At 39.7% G+C, this 7,147-nt stretch overlaps 1 pseudogene; it reads right to left on the bottom strand.

Annotated features, from left to right (window-relative positions):
- Window positions 1-332: 332 nt before the first annotated feature.
- On the bottom strand, window positions 333-1,466 carry LOC143606156 (2S seed storage protein-like; annotated as a pseudogene).
- Between the last annotated feature and the right edge of the window lie 5,681 nt (window positions 1,467-7,147).

Here is a 7,147-nt window from a genome sequence, read left to right as displayed (position 1 = left end):
ACTTTTTTTTCCCTTTAAATCACAATCCACCGAAAAAAAACGTATCTTAATATGTATAGAAGAAAATAGTTGGTTTCATATTGAAGTTCATATGTTATCGCTAATAACCCATGTTTAAGTAGACATTTTGGACGGTGTCGATCCTATAATGGAAAATTTCAGGATGCGAAAATATAATATAAAGAAATTAAAGGATGCATAAAAAGACGAAACTATATACATAGGAAAACAGTTGTTTGTTTTATTACACTTCACATCGATCACAAACTTTTGCCAATCGATGATTATTATTCTTATTCTTAAGATAGAATAAGATGCATGCTTCATCTTGATCAAACCCTTGGGACTTTTAGTTGGCAGTCCTGGGACTTTTAATCCGCATGCGTTGGGGAGCCTATAAGCCTCACTCTCAATTTGTGAAACCTTCTGTAGTCCACGTTGCCAGGCTTTGTTAAACACCTGCTGGATTGCAGCGCATTGCCACTTTTCACATACTTGCTTTAGCTGCCTACAACACTGCTGGAGGTGTTGCTCTTGATGATGCTTCAATGGTCTCACCGACATCTTATCGAAAATGATCCCCTGAGTGAGGTGCATCTTACAATGATTCAGTTGCTCCATTGGAATCTGGCTACGGCACTGCTGGCTGCTTGTGGGGTTGTCTAGACCGTCAATAAAACACTGCCCGTTGCCCAGGCCGTCAACCAACCCCTGTCCGTTGTCCAGGCCGTCAGCCAACCCCTGTCTTGATCCGTTGTCCAGGACGTCAGCCAACCCCTGTCCGGATCCGTTGTCCAGGCCGTCAGCCAACCCCTGTCCTGATCCGTTGTCCAGGACGTCAGCCAACCCCTGTCCGGATCCGTTGTCCAGGACGTCAGCCATCCCCTGTCCGGATCCGTTGCCGACGCCGTCAGCCAATCCCTGTCCGGATCCGTTGTCCAGGCCGTCAGCCAACCCTTGTCCGGATCCGTTGTCCAGGCCGTCAGCCAACCCCTGTCCGGATCCGTTGTCCATGCCGTCAACCAACCCCTGTCCGTTGTCCAGGCCGTCAATAAAACGCTGCCCGTTGTCCAGGCCGTCAACCAACCCCCGTTCATTGTCCAGGCCGTCAACCAACCCCTGTCCGTTGTCCAGGCCGTCAACCAACCCCTGTCCATTATCCAGGCCGTCAATAAAACGTTGTCCGTTGTCAAGGGCGAGGCCGTCTACATAACCGCTTCCATTGTCCAGGCCATCGTATGGCCACGTCCATTTGTTGCCTTCTATGATAGTGGTGACGATGGTGGTTTTGTAGGCCGACACTGCAGAAAATGCTATGATGGCCATGAAGGTGAGTGCAAAAACTGCATGTTTTGCCATTGTTGTAACACAATACTTTACAATTGTACGTTGATGGTTGCTAGTGGCTGAGGATGTTGCTTAATATAAGTAGCAGTATTGATTTGCATGGGGAGTACGTGGAGAATACTGAGGATGATACTTGTCATGCATATGCGTGAAGTCTTGTAGTTGCTAACACGTTTGATGAAGAATGAAACAACTGGAAAAAAAAATTTGTTCTTGTGTTTGCATACGTTTGATAAGAATATATTTTTGAGGGTGAAAGGGAAGTGAAGCACTATAATAATAATACAGATTTAATGCACAATTGTTGTGTTCGCCCTCAATGGCCCCTCAATTAACTTTTTAAACATGACCAGTTAATATTTGTAAGTATGGTTGAAATGTATTGCTGACAATTTAGATAATAATCAATCAATCATATATCCAATGAAAAAAAGAGGTTGCTCATAACGAGACCGCTATTTAGATAATATGGATTTTTTTCAAAGGATATGATGAATTGGTAGATAAGGATATGGTGTGAAAAGTTCTTAATTCTTATGCTACTTCAAAAAGGGAAAGGTATAAAACTAAAGAAGCTAATAAAGTCCAAGATAAGCATGGGGAGATTAGAAAGAAATGTTGAAAGGTAAGCAAGTAATGGAATGAGAATGTTGATCTAGTTGTCACTTGTCAAGGATAACATTGTTAAATTATGTATTTCCACTTCATGATTCAAATATTATTCGGAGAATGAAGAAACCCAAATGTGGGTGAAAGATACGAATCTATTGTATAATTGAAGATTGTATAAGATGCATCACAATCATCCATCACTCCTTGTAAAAGTCCCAAAAGTTTGTTATACTTGATTCCTATAGATAATTCCGAATGTTGATACTAACAGTCTTCTACCGATTCTTCCGAGTTATTTACCTTCATTATCAAGGGCGTACTCCCCTAATCATATGTCCTTTCGTGTATGCCATTTGTTTGAAAATCGGTTTAGATTTTATCTTTACTAACTTTTGACACAAATGAAATGAATGATATATGGGTTTGTGTTTCTCGTTGTGACAAGATTCTTTAATAAGAGTTTTACGATTAGCTATAATGTCTAAAATGAAGCTAATAAACTTGAAAGAAGAAACTAGATGTAACAATGTAAAGGTTTTGCATATGTATGAAGCAAACATTACTTTTTATAAAATTCTACCCATTGGTTTACTTTCACACCTATACACGCACTTATTAGGGTGCCCTATTTGGTATGGATGACTCATAAATCCCATCATGTAAACTTTCACTAGTTTCTTTGGTTAGAGATGAACGTTCACACTGACGTTGGACACTTCAAAGCGGGGCACTCTAATCCGATTGGCTCAAGTCGAATGGTCTATTCATTCACACTAACACATCAGCTGACCGTGTCTCGATTTTAGCGCAATTAAAAATTATTATGAGCGCTAGCTATAGAATTAGACACTTTTTTTTCAAGGTAAACATGAAATAAAAAAAACTTCACTTGGTTTAGCCAATCCTAATTGGGAGCAAGAAAAAGTTGTATTTAAGCATGATAAATAGCGGATTTTTTAGCCACGCTACCCAATCTTAAAGAAACTTGTTGCCCCATTTTATAAACTCAAAAGCATATGGTGACACATTCAGAAAAATAAAAAGTTTACTCGATCTAATATAGACGTAAAGAAAAAAAATACCCTATATATCTTCTACATATTATTGTAATATGTTATTATGTTTTATTACATAGTTTTCAGAATTTGACAAAACTAAGAAATTATCTATGAAGATATACAACCGAATGATTTTTCTCATTAAACTAATTGCAAATATATACTAAGTACAAACAATAATCATGCCTATGAATCAGGGATTGATTACAACAAATAAGGAAATGTATAACTGATGATATATGGTCAAATATAGATCAACAATTTGATATTCAAAATATTTTATTCAGTTGGCGGGAAACCGATTGTATTGTTAATATGCCCCCGCAAGATGGACGATCGAGAGGTTAGTCCAATCTTGGAAATAAGAGAGTGAAACCGTGGCTTCAGCAACGGTTTAGTGAGAGCGTCAGCAAGTTGGTCATCACCAGAGATATGCGTGACACGTATTGCACCTTGTTGAACTTTTTCTCTTACAAAGTGAAAATCAAAGGCGAGATGTTTCATACGGGAGTGAAATACCAGGTTTGTCGAGTAATGTGTGGCACTTAAATTGTCACAGTAGATTGCAGGTGTGACTGTCGACTTGTAACCGAGCTCAGATAATAGAGACATGATCCATTGGACTTCCATGGTAGTGGAAGCAACAGCCCTAAATTCTGCTTCAGTAGATGATCTAGCTATAGTTGGTTGGCGTTTAGAGCTCCAAGCGACTGGATTAGATCCAAGATAGACAATGTAACCCGTGGTACTACGATAAGTAGATCGTTCACTAGCCCAATCCGCATCGGTGAATGCATGTAGGTTTAAAGGAGAACTATTTTTGAAAAATAATCCATGGTGTAAAGTGCTGTGTAGGTAGCGAAATAACCGTTTAAGTGCTGCCCAATGGATACTAGTAGGTGAATGTATAAACTGGGAAAGTTTGTTAACGGCAAAGGAAACATCAGGTCTCGTGAGGGATAGGTATTGTAAGGCACCAACAAAAGCACGGTATTGGGTGGGTGATGGTAAAGGTGTTCCATCGGTGGGTGTGAGATGATCCGAGAAGGACATTGGAGTGGACGCCGGTTTACAATCACTCATGTTGGCCCGTGTTAACAGATCAAGGACATATTTGGACTGAGAAAGGAAAAGACCATTCTTTTTTGGGATAACTTCAACACCTAAAAAATATGAAAGAGGACCTAGATCCTTGAGGGAAAAGCAGGATGCAAGTGATTTGATGAATCAATTAATGATTGAGGAATTCAGGCTCGTGTTAACAGATCAAGGACATATTTGGACTGAGAAAGGAAAAGACCATTCTTTTTGGGGATAACTTAAACACCTAAAAAATATGAAAGAGGACCTAGATCCTTGAGGGAAAAGCAGGATGCAAGTGATTTGATGAAGCAATTAATGATCGAGGAATTCAGGCCGGTGACAATAATATCATCGACATAGACGAGGAGATATATAGGAGATTGAGTGACATGATTAATAAATAGAGATGGATCGGAAATAGTTGGTGTGAAACCAACCGAGAGGAGGTATGATTTTAGTTCATCATACCAAGCACGTGAAGCTTGACGAAGACCATAGATAGCCTTGTTTAATATGCAAACGTGAGTTGGGAGGGATGGGTCGGCAAATCCGGGTGGTTGAGACATAAAAAAATCCTCGGTTAAGGTACCTTGGAGAAAAGCATTGTTTATGTCAAGTTGACGAAGTGACCAACTTTGGGAAGTGGCTAAGGAAAGAATAAGGCGAAGGGTAGCGGGTTTGATAACCGGACTAAATGTTTCGACATAATCTAGTCCGGGACGTTGATGAAAACCTTTGGCTACTAAACGAGCCTTTAGGCGATCTACCGTTCCATCCGGCTTGAATTTTGTTCGAAAAACCCATTTACAACCAACAAGGTTAGATGTGGAATCGGATTGAACAAGGGCCCAAGTTTTATTTCGTTGGAGGGCGTCAAATTCGTCTTGCATGGCTTTTCGCCATAGTTGCTTTTGAGTGCTTGAGTAACGGTTGTTGGTTCATTAGGATGAAGAGAGGTGGCGTTGTAGAGAACAAATGAATCATTGTGGTATTTAGGATTCGGTTTTCTTGTACGTGGTGGAGAAGCATTAAGTTCATTATTGGTGTTTGTGAGTTGAGATGTGGATGAATCAGATGGTAATGTAACTGGAGGTTCTGTGGAAGGTGAGGTTGTAGGAGTATGGGCTGAATTGTTATTTGGATCTGGAAGAAACGAAGGGGAGGAAGGAGTGGGCTGGGGAGATTGAGTTGTATTATTTTGTGAAGTGAACTGGTGAGTGGTGGGAGTATTTGAGTTTTGAGAGATAGGATCATGAATGGATGGGTGGTGTGGGCTTTGTGAGTTGATTGGGGTGGAGTCAGAATGGGAAATTAATGGAGAATGTGTAGTAAGTTGTGAATAATTATTGATAGAGTTTGTATTTGATGGTATGGCAGGGGTGGAGTTAGGATGAACGTGAACGGTTAAAGGTAACCAAGTATCTGGATTTGGAAGTGAGGGGATATATGATTGAGATAGAAGTTCATATGGGAATTGATCTTCAATAAACTTTACATGACGGGGTGTGTAAACTTTATTTGTTTGAGGATCAAGAAGATAATATGCGCTTTGAGTGGAAGAGTATCCAACAAAAATACATGGTTTGGACTTAGCTTGAAGTTTGTGGGAAGAGTATGGTCGTAACCAAGGATAGGATAAACAACCAAAACTTTTTAGTTTGTTGTATTTTGGTAGTTTGTGAAATAAACGGAGATATGGAGAGTCATTTTTTAGGGTTGAGGTAGGCAAGCGATTAATAAGATAAGTGGCGGTGGTGAAGGCAAAAGGCCAAAATTTATGAGGCATTTTGGCATGAGATAGGAGAGTTAAGCCGGTTTCAACGATATGACGATGTCGACGTTCGACGTAACCATTATGTTCGGGTGTATGGGGTGGGGATGTAAGATGTGAGATGCCACATGATGCGAGGTGGGAAGCAAGTTTAATATATTCACCACCATTATCCGAGAATAATTGCTTGATTTTGCATTGGAAATAATTTTCTACAAGATTTTGAAAAATAATGAATGTACTGAGAGAATCGGATTCCTTTCTAAGAGGGTAAATCCATATGTATTTAGTATAGTGATCAACGAAGATTATGTAATATTTATAACCATCATATGAGATAACCGGTGATGACCATACGTCCGAAAATAAAAGTTGAAGTGGTGCATTGGAAGAAATTGAAGAAGAAAAGAAAGGAAGCTTATGGCTTTTGTTTATGCAACACGAATTACATGATTTATTAAAAATAGAAATAGACGGAACAATAGTAGATAAATGTTGTAACACTTGTGCATGCGGATGTCCAAGACTATGATGCCACAAGGATGGTTTATTTTGTTGAACATAAAAAACGTGATGCGGTGATTTTGGACGAAGCTCATAGATTCCATGTTCAGTTGTTCCTTGGAGGAGGGGGAGCTGGGTTTGACAGTCCTTGATAACAAAATTGAGAGAGAAAAACTGAATTAGTATATTGTTATCAACACATAATCGCAAAATAGAAATAATATTACGGAGATGGACGGAACACATAAAACATTATGTAAAATTAAGGATATGGTGTCAAAGTGAAGTGTTAAAGAGCCAACATGAGTAATATTAAGAGACGAACCATCACCGATGATGAGTTCTTGGGTACCATCATATGGGGCATGAAGGGATAATGCATTAAGATCATTGGTTATATGGTGAGAAATATGGTGAGAAGTGCCACTGTCGAAGAGCCATGGGCGGGTGTCAATAGTATTTGCGTTTGAAACCTGCAACATATTGGCTTGTGGAGAATTATTTTGGGTTCCTTTGGGCAAAGAAGGCAGGACAATTTGAGGGTACTGTTTCTTGAAAGCAAAACAAGAAGTTAGTGAATGGCCTTTGGCAAAACAAAATTGGTTTTCGTAAAAATGGGCGGTTTTGAGAGACTGATTGTTGAGTAGCCAGGGGTTTTGAGGGTGTGGGTAGTAAACCTGGGTTTTGTGAAGTGTTGCGGGTGTACCAAAGTTTGTGTATGTGGCGAGTATTTGCAGCAAAAGCGGTTGTAGGTTGGTGGAGAATGGGAGTA

This window comes from Bidens hawaiensis, unplaced genomic scaffold, assembly GCF_021521415.1.
Source record: "Bidens hawaiensis isolate Kalapana, Puna unplaced genomic scaffold, B.hawaiensis_p1.1 tig00073248_1, whole genome shotgun sequence".
NCBI classification, from domain to species: Eukaryota; Viridiplantae; Streptophyta; class Magnoliopsida; order Asterales; family Asteraceae; genus Bidens; species Bidens hawaiensis.
The sequence above is the reverse complement of the archived record's forward strand: the minus strand, read 5'-3'. Positions and strand labels throughout refer to the sequence as shown.